We start from the raw sequence: 15210 nt of genomic DNA on the forward strand, positions 1-15210 counted from the left end.
TGCCCTCCCTGTATATATGGCACAGCCTTATTACACAGGCACAATACGCTGTGCCCTATTATTTGCCGCCACATCACATAGAAAACCACATATGGAAATCCTGAATCAAAACAAAAGGCTGAGGAATCATCCAAGCTGCAGAGCTGCCAGCGCCTATTAACCGCCTGTGAGCTGGAATGGCCACATTATGACAAAGGTGGTGGTGGAGGGGACTGGGCCAAAGTTTTACTACACTCTGAGGTTGGAAATTAAGTTCTGTCACATCCCAAAAAGCCCCAGGTCCTGCCCAGCATGGGAGGGGGCCCCAGCAGACACTAATGAGCGCAGCAGAGGTTTCCTCCTCACTAGACCTGTGCAGCTGAGTCACATTACACCCTGTTTACTTCTGCCCAAGGCACAACCTTCCCACCATGTATAACCCACGGTCCCACACCCGAAAACCAAGGTAGGAGCCTAGTGCACAGCCCTGGCTTTCCTTCCATTGTTCTCCTCTTTTATGCTTTATATTCATTGTGCTGTTTGTTGCCTTTTTTATGCCTTTTTTTTTACTTCTTTAAAACCTCCAGACAATAGAGCCGAGAAGCGCTGTGGATTCCGCTCCTTGGAGTTTCCGTAGCTTAGGGATGGAAAGCGCACGCTGCTCTTTTTTCTTCTACTACCTGCGGAATAATAAATCCTAGATAATGAAACATCAAGCTGGGAAATATAAAAAATGTTTAAAAAAAACGACAAAAGCCTTTTTAAATTATACAAATGTAATTTTTTTTAAACTTTTATCTTTTGCTATTTCTTGCAGCCATGCAACGTATGCCGAAAACGGCCCCAAAATATATATATATATATATATATATATATATATATATATATAATCTAAATCAGAAAGATAATTTATTTTATATGGGTGAATATACGTTGTACGCAGTTTCCCATACCCATGTGTGTCACGTACATCGTCTCATAAATGAAATATCCTCTTGCATTGTTGCATCTGACACTTGGCTAAGGCAACGTTCACATTGATGAGGTTTTGGTGAGTTTTTGATGTTTCAGTTTTTCTGCAGCTGTCAAGTAAAATACACAGTTAAAAAAAAACAAAAAATTTAAGATATATATATTCTTAAATTTTTTTTTTTTACCATTTCTGATATGTATACTTGAAATGGATGCTGCTTTGCTTGGAAACATTGTATTATATAGATGAGATATGAGATCGTTGGTGTGTAATGATGATACATTGACATGAGGCTTTGCTTTTTTTTTTTTTTAAACTATTTTGAAACTATAAAAAAAACAACTTTTTTTACCTTGACTTGTTGCAGTGTTTTAAACATTTGAAAGAAAAGTTTCACCCATACAAACTTCACTGGGTAAAAAAACAAAATATCAGACTGTTACTGTTTACACCTGTATTGGATAATATCAATAAAAACGTAGCGTGATCACCGGGTGTGAACAGACCCTTAAAGCCACGTTCACACATTCAGTATTTGTAATCCAAATACAGAAGAGATGATATGTTTCTATTATACTTTTCCTCTGATTTTTTGGCTTCTAAATACTGATGTAAAATACTGAACGTGTTCCGTTTCATTCATCTGAGTGGCATGTGAACATCTGTTTGCTTTGGATTTTCTGCAGCACAATCCGCCAGTGTGAGGCCTCATTCACACGTCTGTTTTTCTCGCACACCTTCTTTCTGTGTTTTTCACGGACACTGCTCACACCTAGGATAGTCTATGGGGTCATTCTTATGTCCGTTTCCTCCCTTGCTCTGAGTGGTCCATGTAAAATCACAGTCCGATTTTTGATCGTAGTGTTCCATTAGAATCAGTAATACAAGTCTATGGGTGCGTGAAAAAAAAAATCGGAACAGCACTCTGATAACATCCGAGTGTGGTCCGATTTTCACACTGTTGCGTAGGAGAAGATTTTTACCTCCACGTACGAGAAACTGACGCATTCCGTACAAACTCTGATCAAAATAATTTGTCTGTTTTTTTTCGGACCCGAGAGTAACTGCCGTCTGAACGAGGCCTTATGTCCAGATTTACTTTACATCCTATGCATTGAAATCAGGGTAAAATGTGCAATGAAAAAATGTCATATTGTGGATTTTTGGCGTCCCTAGTAATGTTCGTTCCCCGATCGTTGGCTTCTTTACGTGGACCGTTGTGCAGTGGATTTTCAGCTCACTTATCCTCCCTGTTGGGTTCACGTGACAATCTGAGTCCTGTCTATAAAGAAAACTGACCGCACCCTGACCAATGTTATTCAATAAAGCGGTTCAGATGCCTTTTTTTTTTTTTGTCCCATGGATCAAATGTCCACATGAATAAAATCAGTGCATGCACTACACTCACCGATTCAAGTCTATGGGTACGCCCCAAAAAAACGGATCCCTTTCATCTATATTTTTTCATATGATCTTAGCCTTAGGGCGCGGTCAGACGGCCATTTAGGTTGGACCGAGATCAGAACGTAAGGCACGGCCTGGCCGGCGACTCTCCCAACCCGAGTGTGACAGCTGCATAGAAATACATGACGCAGTCACGCCGGCTTGGGAGATCTGCTTGTCCTTGCGCTGCTGTCCAATTTGTATGACCGCCTGACTGCGCCATTAGACGCAGCGATTTTTCGCATTTGGTCAGTGTTTCCTTTTTTTTTTTTTTTCCCCGCGTCATCAGTTTGGTCAGTGTAAGGTTTTTACTATCAGTTTGGTCAAAGTTTTTCATCAAGTTTTTCTTGGATACAGAAACAAAGAAAATAACCCTCTGATAGGAGAAGCTTGAGAAATCTCCATCAGGCAGTCCATGAAATCGGGTAGCACATGGATCGCATATGAGTGCTGTCTTTTATTTTATGTTTTTGACATACTGCTATTTTGTGTAGTCTAAGAATGCACAGATGTGTGAACAGCTGCACAAACTATACTAAAAACAAGTTTTATCCGTATAAATCAATCTGCGTTCTGACATCTGAATGACTCTTCCTAAGAAGTCTAATAATGCTCGTTTCCTGATGGTTTGCCTGTTTAAACAACCCTTCAATCGCCCTACAAATGAGCAAAACACTTGCTTAAAAAACATTGTTCTCAGCAGCACAACATCATGGATCAACAGGTGATGTGCTGCCGAAAAATCAGACAATCTGCCTGTCTGAATGACCATCATCTTAAATGTAGCCAATCGCGATCATTTAGTAGCCGAGGTCGGTGTTCCGAAATTTGACCTAAGGGCTCATGCAGACATACGTGGATCTCGGTCTGGTAAAGGACCACGGTGCTCTGACTGGCGGAACATTGCTGTCCTTTACCAGACCAAAATCCACGTATGTCTGCATGAGCCCTTTGTTTTTATTTGTTTTGTTTCTTTAAATTGGGACACAACAAAGTAAAAATGTAAAAACTTTTTTTTTTCTCCAAGAAAAAGAATGAATGAAGCTATATTGTGACCATGAATTGTGTCCGCTCCGTCCAAAGCGCTGCCGGCTTTTGATTCATTGAACCATGGGGAATTACCTTGTCCTGTACATAGGACGGAGATATTTGTCTTGCGAAGACTGAGCGTCTCCGCAAGATAAATAGACGTGCTGCGGTCTGGAAAGTGGTGCCGCATGTCCGTCTCCACAGGGAAGCCGTGGGCACCAGTGCACCCATAGTGGAGATGGGATTTCTTCACATCCGATCCCATCCACTATGCTGTAACATCTGGCCGCTGCAGGTTGGATGCTGCGGATGTACGCAGCGTCCAACCTGCAGCGTTTACTCTCCGTGGGAAACATACCCTATGAACTTCTGATAATGGAGTGGGCAACAAGTGTCATGGCCCCTCCGATTAGGAATGATGACCCATCCAAAAGTAGTTACCAAGCTCTTCAAAGCACTATCGAGTGGGAGTTTACTGGTTCCTATTACACTGGAATAGCCTTTTTGTTAGCACTCGGTCACATGGGTGTATTAAAAATTGTTCAAAGTTTCATCTAGAAAGCTTGAATGATTTTTTTTTTTTTATACCTTGTCATCTGTGTACAATCCTTTTTTTTTTTTTTTTTTTTTTTTTTGTAGCCGCTATTTACCAACTGTGGCTCTGATGGTGTCTGTTTTTTTTTTCTTCCCTTCCTTTTTCCCAGATATGCAGATTCGGTCAATGTTAAAAAAAAAAAAAAAAAAAAACCTGCATTTCCCCATTGAATAACATTGGACCGTTTATTCCACAAACCGCACTCAGACTGAAAATACAGTCATGTGAGCGATCCCTAAAAGTAAGGAGTTAAGTGGCATTAAAAATATATATTAAAAAAAAACAGACTAAAACATAATTAAATACCCCACAGTAAATAAATAAATAGCGTAGTGCAGTAAAATAATAAACAGTATTTATTAATTGATTTAAAAAAAAATAAATAAATGCGGAAGCCATCCGCAACTTCACGGTGACCATAATTGGGACAGTCCTAACTCTAAAAATATGTAGTATAGTCGACAGTGTACGCGACTTATTAATTTTTTATTTATTTTTTATGTTCAGAATTTGTGCATTTTTTTTTTCTCTTTTTTTTTTTTGTGCATCAGAGCAAATCTATTCTGACCTGTTACGTTCTCTCCATCCCAACATGGATACTTCTAGGGGAAGACTTGTCACCGCCCCGACTAGGTTATTTCTGGAATTGATTGCATCTTGATTTATTGCCCGCCGACTCATGTCATGTGGGGGCCTCACGATTTCCTGCATGCATACCCTGGGATCAGTTCCATGAGAAGTTTTATTATTTGCTTTCCGTGGCTAAAACTGTGTCCCGGTCATGTGATGGACACACAGCTGCACGGCTCGTTACAAGGCAACAAACTGTGCCGTTCCCATTGATTGACAGCGAGCAGAGACATTGAGACGTGTGAGCGACGTATAGAATTATTCAAGAGAATTTCTATATAATGTTTCATATAAACAATAAACTTTTTCCCGAAACCGAAGTACTTGTACTACTCGTCCAGCCATCCTGGGTCTATAGTTTCCCTGCGCTGTTTGGCCCTTTGTTCTGGTAACTGATGTCTGAAGTTTCTGTGGTTTCACGTCACAGCCCTGCAGCTTTGTGTAGGAAATAACAGGATGGAGAACAAGCCGAGGGGGACTGTAAGGTGAAAGCGAGTGAGAAATGTACAATCCCTGAGTGTAATAGTGTTTGTTCACACGCCATGTAATTTATTTATTTTAAACCATTGCCATTTTGCCTTAATTTTGGAAAAAAAATTTAAGTAAATGATACCTCTGGTGCAACATTTTAAAATCATTGACGGGTGGTCCCACTCTTCTTTACATCGTAGACATTTCCTTATACACTGCTCACTTTAAGAGGTTTTTCATTGGCATCATTGTCGTGGTACATGGCCCAGTTTCGGCCAATCTGTATCTCTTGGATAGATGGCCTCATATTTGACTCTAGAATTCTATGGTATATAGAGAAGTTCATGGTCAACTCGATGACTGCAAGTTGTCCAAACTTCTCCCCCTTCACCACCGTGCTTGCCAATTGTTTTGAAGAGTTTGTGTTGCTATGCGCAGGGCATTATGGACAAACCTCTCCTCTTTGGCGTCACCAAAGGTCTGTGTTCCAGAAGGCTTGTTGTTTGTGCAAATACAACTTTGTAAACGTTATCCCTGCTGCCATGTTCTTTTTAGACTGAGGCTTTCTCCTGGAAACCCTTCCAAACACCCCACACTTTTTAGTCATTTTCTAATTGTACTGAGGCCTTTAGAATCTGAGCTGTAACTCTTGAGTTTTATTTTCAAGTTCTTCCTGACCATAGAGTGAAATTGCTGCAACGTTAATGGTCTTGAATATTTCAACTTGTGAATAATCTTTCACTGTAAACAAACAGGATCATGGGGTGCATTAAAAGAGGTCTGGATACACATGATGAGAGCATTATACTGCCTCTGTACAAATCCCTAGTTAGACCGCACATGGAGTACTGTGTCCAGTTTTGGGCACCGGTGCTCAGGAAGGATATAATGGAACTAGAGAGAGTACAAAGGAGGGCAACAAAATTAATAAAGGGGATGGGAGAACTACAATACCCAGATAGATTAGCGAAATTAGGATTATTTAGTCTAGAAAAAAGACGACTGAGGGGCGATCTAATAACCATGTATAAGTATATAAGGGGACAATACAAATATCTCGCTGAGGATCTGTTTATACCAAGGAAGGTGACGGGCACAAGGGGGCATTCTTTGCGTCTGGAGGAGAGAAGGTTTTTCCACCAACATAGAAGAGGATTCTTTACTGTTAGGGCAGTGAGAATCTGGAATTGCTTGCCTGAGGAGGTGGTGATGGCGAACTCAGTCGAGGGGTTCAAGAGATGCCTGGATGTCTTCCTGGAGCAGAACAATATTGTGTCATACAATTATTAGGTTCTGTAGAAGGACGTAGATCTGGGTATTTATTATGATGGAATATAGGCTGAACTGGATGGACAAATGTCTTTTTTCGGCCTTACTAACTATGTTACTATGTTACTGTAGGATAATGGACTTCATAATGTTTGGAAAGGGCCTTATAATTAGAGATCAGCTAATCGATTTACAGGGTCCGGGTCCAGCTGCCACATGGATATTCCATGACCACCGAACAGGAGCCCTGCTATCTGCTTCTATCCCCGGGTCCTATTTTGATTAGTCGGTCTGGCATGACGACATGTGTGCGTGTTGCTGCAACGATGACATTACAAATAGTAAGTTCTTAAAACTGATGTGATGGAAGCAGTAAAAATAGCCACTTTAGGGTTACTCAGATCAAATAGTAATGGCTAAATGACTGGGCTAGAGTGCCATCAAAATGGACGGTCTTGTCGAGTGTCCCAGTATGTATTAATACCTTCTAACAGTGGTCCATGGAAGTCAAACTGGTGAACCAGCAACAGGGTCACTGGCACCCAAGACTTGATCCATGGAGAACCCACCTTCCATCTAACATTGTGGTGCCAGATAACACAAAGCTGTCATAGGAATAGACAAGTCTGTCTCAACAGGTCATAGATGTTTTGATGGGGACTAGTGATGGGCAAAGGTTCTCAGATAACGTCTTATATATGCCCATATATTATGTTCGAGTCCCCGCGGCTGCATGATTTGCACCTGAACACATGAGGGGATTGCCTGTTTTATGAAATCCCCACGTGTCCAGGCTGTGTAACAACCGCAAATTGAGCAGCCGCAGAAACTTAAACATAATATACGAGCACATCCGAGCATGCTCAGATAACATGCAGAGGAGATGGAGACAGTAATATCTCCATCTCCTCCGTTGCCTATATATCGGACAATGACACCCTAGTGCAGTCCGATGTTTCACTCTTGCCCATAGACTTGTATGGGTGCGAGTGAGTAGAGTTTTGCTGTCAGCCATGGCATGCTCGGATACAACATTATACCTGCAGGTAATAGGGACCTATACAATATTAGGCTGGTGATTTTATTATCATGGTTAAGTATCAATCTAATTTAATTAGAATTAGATCAGGGACTTTTGTGTTGCATTTTTTTTTCTGTTTTCTGGTGAATCTTCCTTTTTTCTCAGGTGTCCTTTAGTTGCTTAGCAAAATATGTGACCTTTATCTTCTGAACTTTTCTTACAACTTCTAATTTACTGCTGTTAACTAGTTAGCAAAATCTTGAGGAAACATTAGGTGCAGTTTTCATAGCTCCAGCCGAGATTAGACAATCCACCGTAGGACTGACTAGTAAGTCCTGGATAAACATTACCTACATGTGAGCACATTTATGGCTCCGTACACACAATGGAGGGGTGCTTAACCCCCTGAGCCTAGAACTACGTGAGATGTCCAGTTGTGCAAGAATTCCTGCACAGTTCTCAAAGTAAGGCTGGAAAAGACTAGTGTATGGGATCCGATTCGGTAAGCTAATGAAAACGTGTAACACTTTGCTGTGGTTGACCCTATCGGTTTTGATGTCGGTGCACCAGGTGTCCTCTCACGTTCCTCTCTTGTTGTTCTTGGCCATCTATTTTGATTGTACTGTTTAAGAGTTCATCTCGAACACAAAGTTTCATCCATCTTGTAGGTGCTGTTGGTGGATCATCTGTGCCCACTTACTAGTTCTTCTCCAGCTCTGGTCTCTTGCGGGAAGCTCTGCCGTCTCAACCACTCTACGCTGGTCCAACTCAAGCGGCCACATATCGGCATGCTGGGGGAGTGGAAACTGCAGTCTTGGACTTTTTCCTTCCTTTCTACAACTGTTTCCTCAAACACTGCTTTATCTGTAGGTTATGTGAAACTTCCAAATAAGATTACTAGACTGATCTGACTTTGAAGTCATCTCCTGGTGATCTGCTATGAAAAGGTAGAAAGGACAGGGCAAAATAATATGCTCATGAGGCAGGGATGGCCACACTGGTCCATTTCTACCTCTGAAGCAGGTGGAATTGTACATTATGAGGAGCTATTGGACTGAAAACAGCCCATATATTCTTGCACAGGGGCACGCTCTTCTAAGTTTTGCCACCTAGGACAGAGCAGTTCAATGTCTTTTCTTTCTCCTTCATAACTCTTAGGATTATCCCCATATCCCCCTCAATGCTAACAAAGCAGTTCCCCAGCAAAGTGATGTCCTGCATGCCCAAGATCTCACCACCCAATAGGGAAAAGGATAAACCAGAATTGGACCCCCTCTCTCCAAGTCCCTAAATTGGCCACATAGTCTGCCTCTATAATTTGTCCTTTTATTGTGCCGCTACAATTGATTTTCTGCCGCTAGAAATTGGTGGAAATATTACTCTACTGTGTCAACTTCCTTTGACGTCTGACTATTCGGTCATCACATTTCATTGTGGCCACATATGTGTTGACAATTTTTACCGATTTCTTGGAATACTCGCCTTGTGTACGAGAGAACTAGAAATTGTAGAAGATGTCTGCTCATACTTAGTTATAACCAGGACGGGCGCCCCGGGTGCTCAAAATTGAAGAACATTTCCACCGTCATCCAACTTATAGGGATCATTTTGACTTGGAAACCAAGAGCAAGAGTGGAAAGACCATAAAAAAAAAAATAAAACCCATAAAGGGAATTTATGGTCTTGAGATAGCAAACTTTTATCCCAAATTTCCATCGTATGTAGGTGAAGTGCAAATTTTCTGGGTTTGAATAAAGCAGTGATGCTCTGAGATTAGTTGGGGAGGAAATCTAAAGTCTGGGTGACCTCCTCCATATTTTCCCATGTGTGATATGACTCTAGAGTTGAGCGAATATATTCGGGATCAGTCGCCGAATCTGAATTTGCCATATTGTTACCCTCTTTGTGTCGAATTTATGTTTGACGATCGGTTCCGAACATATTCGGTCATTTCTACTCCCATTGACTCCCATTGACATTCAGCTGTGTTCGGCGAATATTGCAAAATCAATATTTGCTGCCGATCCTAATCGGAACCGAATTTTAAAAAATGTGCTCCACTCTAGACATGACCCAGTAAAGGGCTACTTCTCACTAAAGGCAGAAATGAAGGAATGGATTTTGTTTTTGAAAAATTTTGAGATTTGATTCACTTGAATAGATGCAAGCTGGCGTTACTTTGCTGAATTCTTTTGGGATGGGAAACTGTAAAAAAAAAATGAAGAAATTACAAAAAAAATTTGAAATGCATTGAAGCATGAGATGGTGGTGACCTTTATGGTTTGGGGTTTTTTCCACCTTTTAGTATGACTTTATATTTTCCATATACGGTATACAAATGTTTATTTTATTTTTTTTATTGCTTGCTTGCTGTGATAGTGATGGGTAACATTGAGTAGGAAGAAGGCAGAGCTGTGAACGCAATGGAAACATTCAGTTTGGGGTGGTGTGTTTTTTTTTTTTTTTAATTTTAATCTCTCCATCTTCTCCTCATCTGAGAGGTTCAGGTCAGTGTGAGTGGCATAATTGAACCGATTTCTCTCAGATGAGAGATTTTACGCTCGCGTGACCCTTCATGTGCCTAATAGAATTTGTCCAACAGCTCATCGCGACCACCTTTTTGTTTTTAAGAAAGCTTGGGTCAAAAAGCGACCAAAAATGGTCGGTCCTATATGCACCAGATTATCCATGTGTGCACGCGTGAAAAACAGAATGCGGGTCTAAAAAACAAAAACACTATAAAAAAAATATATTCTATAAGTTGTCGGACACATACGCTGTAAGAACAAGTGTTTGGGCAGCAGCTAGCACCTGTGCGGCCCCCTTTGTGTTCGCCATTTGTATTGTGAAATCTGGTAACGGATCCTCTGCAGATTTGGTAACTGGTAATACTACGTATAATGGAGGTAGCGCGCCCATTTACCGCCCAGCGGATGATTTCTAAGTAATAATTAAGTGAAAGTGATCTGTAAAACATGAGTCGCCATAAAATGATCAAGGAAGTAAAACTCAACCGAAGCACAAATGTCGCATTGTGCGGAACCTACAACCATCCGGACACGTAGTATATTCTATGTCTGCTGTTCCCATTGTCTCCTGTGTCGGGTGCTCGGGGCACTGCTAGGGGGCCGAAGGTGGCGGGTATTTATAGATACCTTGGTTTAGGTGACCAAAGACGACGCGTCCTACAGAGCAGGAAACTAACACCGTGGAGTTCTTCTTTGTGTATCTGATTCTTGAATGTGAACATTTTTAGAGGAATTTCCCCTTTTCTATTATGTAAATTCAGTAGAAAAGTTTCCTCCTAGAATAAGAAGCCGTATAGATGAGCCAACCTGGGCTAATAAAAGCTGATTAATGGCCTTTCTAGACCAGAAATCTATGCACACAGAATGATTTCCTGCTGGCCATGGGGCAGGGGCAGTGGCAGTGCGCTCCTGATGATTGACAGTTTATTCCTGTAGCACAGCACAGAGGTTGGTCCTAATGGTGCGCACTGTGGTGCAGCTAACAAAGGCTGCTTTGCCTGTGCAGCCTGGGAGAAAGGCAGGTGCGCGGAGTCTGGCTTTCGGCAGGTGCGCGGAGTCTGGCTTTCGGCAGGTGCGCGGAGTCTGGGATTGGGAGCAAATAGAGTGCTCCAGCAATTCGGCCAGCTTCAGAGCTGCGCTGACAAGCTGTATAGCAAAGAGTTTGAAAGGGCTGCACTCCTTACATAGGAGATCGGTCACCACTCATACTTTAGAACCTTGACAAAGTATTTGAGAATGGAGATGATTTTTACTAGGCAATAAATTGCAGAATTGCTACTATTGCAAGCCATTTTGCTCACTTAATAAGGTGAGAAAACCACCCCTTTAAGGCCAGATGAAGCCGTCGATGGTCCAGTTGGCAGCCACTGCGGTTTTTGAGATGTTAGGTGCAGGATTTTTTTGGGAGAACACCTGTTTCACATGACACCAAGCATTAGACTTTAGTTACATTTTGAGGGTCAGAGTAGAGTAGTACAACACTTATTATGTATTCATCATATCTGTCATGGCGTCTGTAACAATGATGATTAAAAAAAAAAAAGTTTGGCATTGGAATGCAAGTTTAAAGGGTTGTCCGCTACTAAACTCATAGCCTATCCTTAGGATTGGTTGTCAATATCGGATCAGTAAAGGTCCGACACCCCCACTGATCAACTGTTTACCATTGTGGCAGCCACTAGATTTGCAGAGCCAGATCAGCACAGCTCCGCACTCTGTGTAGTGGCCGTTCTCAGGTACTGCAGCTCAGATCACACGTCAATGGATTTGAGCTGCAGGACCCAAGTGATTTCAATGAAGATCAAAACAATTTTTCTGTTATCACAGACAGGGCCGGACTGGGACTAAAATTCAGCCCTGTCATTTGAAGTCACACAGGCCCACTTGTCACATGGTGACTGTATAATATCTTTGTACACTTGTAGGTTACAAGAAGTGAGGGGAGTGTAACACGACTATATAACATATAATTACAGCTGTATCCAGCATTACAGCTCAGCCCCCATAGAATGTAATGCAGCCAGCCCCCATAGAATGTAATGCAGCACAGCCCCATAGAATGTAATGCAGCACAGCCCCCATAGAATGCAATGCAGCCAGCCCCCATAGAATGCAATGCAGCCAGCCCCCATAGAATGCAATGCAGCCAGCCCCCATAGAATGTAATGCAGCCAGTCCCCATAGAATGTAATGCAGCCAGCCCCCATAGAATGCAATGCAGCCAGACCCTATAGAATGTAATGCAGCACATACCCCATAGAATGTAATGCAGCACAGACCCCATAGAATGTAATGCAGCCAGTCCCCATAGAATGTAATGCAGCCAGTCCCCATAGAATGTAATGCAGCCAGTCCCCATAGAATGTAATGCAGCACAGACCCCATAGAATGTAATGCAGCACAGACCCCATAGAATGTAATGCAGCCAGTCCCCATAGAATGTAATGCAGCCAGCCTCCATAGAATGTAATGCAGCCAGCCTCCATAGAATGTAATGCAGCCAGTCCCCATAGAATGTAATGCAGCCAGCCCCCATAGAATGCAATGCAGCCAGACCCCATAGAATGTAATGCAGCACAGACCCCATAGAATGTAATGCAGCACAGACCCCATAGAATGTAATGCAGCCAGTCCCCATAGAATGTAATGCAGCCAGCCTCCATAGAATGTAATGCAGCCAGTCCCCATAGAATGTAATGCAGCACAGACCCCATAGAATGTAATGCAGCACAGACCCCATAGAATGTAATGCAGCCAGCCCCCATAGAATGTAATGCAGCACAGACCCCATAGAATGTAATGCAGCACAGACCCCATAGAATGTAATGCAGCACAGACCCCATAGAATGTAATGCAGCCAGCCCCCATAGAATGTAATGCAGCACAGCCACCATACAATATAATGCAGCGCTGCCCAGCCCCCATAGAATGTAATGCAGCCATGCCATGTGATAATAAAAAAAAAAAAAAAAACACTGACTCTACTCACCTTTCCTCTTGCCCCGCGCTGCTCCTGGCTCCGGTCTCAGCAGCTGCAGTCTGCCCGCCCGGTCACACAGCAGGTGTGCGATGATATGACGTCATCGCGCACCCGCAGTGTAAGTGGCAGGCAGAGTGGGGAATGATGTGAGAGGGAGCGACAGCAACAGCAGACGCTCTCTCCCCATCATTGCATTCAACTGTACCGGCATCTATGACGCCGGTATAGTTGAATGCGGGGCCGGGAGTGTGCCGACAGTGGGGGGGGAGTGTGCCGACAGTGGGGGGAGTGTGCCGACAGTGGGGGGAGTGTGCCGACAGTGGGGGGAGTGTACCGACAGCGGGGGGAGTGTGCCGACAGCGGGGGGAGTGTGCCGACAGCGGCACACTCGAGCGGCCCACTACTGCCATCGGCCCTTCTGGCATTTGCCAGAACTGCCGGATGGCCAGTCCGGCCCTGATCACAGATATTTATGATCTCCAATGACTAACACCGTGTGTACAATTTGCTCGGATAACTTAAAGGTAATGTGATGTTTGACTTACTGGGCTGCTAACTGTAGTTTTGATAAAATAGTGATTTTATTTGTTGCAACTCTATAAATACTGAATTCTGTATAACCCGGTCTACGCCACTGTCCGATCTATGTACACTGTGCATAGGCAGAAAGCAGCCAATCAGTGCTGAGGGCTGGATTATAATGTGCTGAAGGTTTACTAGTCTGCTAGTGATAATTATCTGCTTACTAAAACAAAGATTTTATCAAAAACTGCAGCAATCAGCCCAATAAGCAAAATAGGTGCAGATACCGGCACTAGATGAACAATTCTGTAATTAAAGAACATCAACTACAACGCGCTTTAAGTACAGGAGACATATAGTCACACAAAGCACAGATCACATTTAATATTTGCATGAAGGACACCAATCCCTGCCACATACAGTAATACTAAGAATTAAATGTTATAAAACAATTTTAAAAATCATTAAACATATTAAGTGTAAAATGTCTTTTTTTTTAATCAAAATTTCCAAACTGTTAATGTTGGATTTATGTGTATGGTCAATAGGTGTAACTGTAAAAACTGAAAAATCCCTTGTGCAGGTATCGAAATGCTATGTTTGACGGAACAATTATTGACCTTTGAGGAAAGCTTGTTCACCATAGTATGTATATTTTTGGGTGGTGCGTCCCACGAGGTACGTTCCATGATGTCACCGGTGTTGCTGCTGGAACAGACCTTACTGAATGGGTGATATTGGAGGAGCATTTGCAGTTGTTCACACTACACCTAAAACTCCCCTTTTTCAAAGATGGAAGCCTCACCAGATTGTTTTAGTTTGTTCTGTCTTCGTCTGTTATGTGGAAAGGTTACATACGTGTCAACTACATTTTCATGAACGTGTCCCTCACCTAGAGAAACAATGTAGATTACTATGGCACCGCAACGTGATGGGATCTTCAGTCACAGACTTGAACACATCATCGGAGTTCTGTTATTTTATATCTGTGAGTTCACTGCCACTTCTTATACACTGCTCAAAAAAATAAAGGGAACACTAAAATCCCACATCCTAGATATCACTGAATGAAATATTACAGTTTTAAATCTTCATTCATTACATAGTGGAATGTGTTGAGAATAATAAAACCTAAAAATGGTCAACGAAAATCACAACTAATATCCCACGGAGGTCTGGATTTGGAATGATGCTCAAAATCAAAGTGGAAAATGAAGTTACAGGCTGATCCAACTTCAGGGGAAATGCATCAAGACAAGGAAATGATGCTCAGTAGTGTGTGTGGCCTCCACGTGCCTGTATAACCTCCCTACAATGCCTGGGTGTGCTCCTGATGAGGCGGCGGATGGTCTCCTGAGGGATCTCCTCCCAGACCTAGACTAAAACATCCGCCAACTCCTGGACAGTCAGTGGTGCAACGTGACGTTGGTGGATGGTGCGAGACATGATGTCCCAGATGTGTTCAATCGGATTCAGGTCTGGGGAACGGGCAGGCCAGTCCATAGCTTCAATGCCTTCATCTTGCAGGAACTGCTGACACACTCCAGCCACATGAGGTCTGGCATTGTTCTGCATTAGGAGGAACTCGGGGCCAACCACACCAGCATATGGTCTCACAAGGGGTCTGAGGATCTCATCTCGGTAACTAATGACAGTCACACTACTTCTGGCGAACAAATGGAGGGCTGTGCGGCCCTCCAAAGACATGCCACTCCACACCATTACTGACCCACTGCCAAACCAGTCATGCTGAAAGAGGTTGCAGGCAGC

At 42.7% G+C, this 15210-nt stretch overlaps 1 protein-coding gene across 1 annotated transcript in view; it reads left to right on the forward strand.

Annotated features, from left to right (window-relative positions):
• Nucleotides 1-318: 318 nt before the first annotated feature.
• The window catches only part of LOC138666007 (prominin-1-A-like), a 78788-nt gene continuing 63896 nt past the window's right edge, over nt 319-15210 (forward strand). Inside the window, exon 1 of the mRNA XM_069754058.1 lies at nt 319-445. The gene's annotated coding sequence lies outside the window, so the exon portion shown is untranslated. The remainder of the gene's footprint in view (nt 446-15210) is intronic.

The sequence above is a fragment of the Ranitomeya imitator genome, chromosome 2, assembly GCF_032444005.1.
Source record: "Ranitomeya imitator isolate aRanImi1 chromosome 2, aRanImi1.pri, whole genome shotgun sequence".
NCBI lineage: Eukaryota > Metazoa > Chordata > Amphibia > Anura > Dendrobatidae > Ranitomeya > Ranitomeya imitator.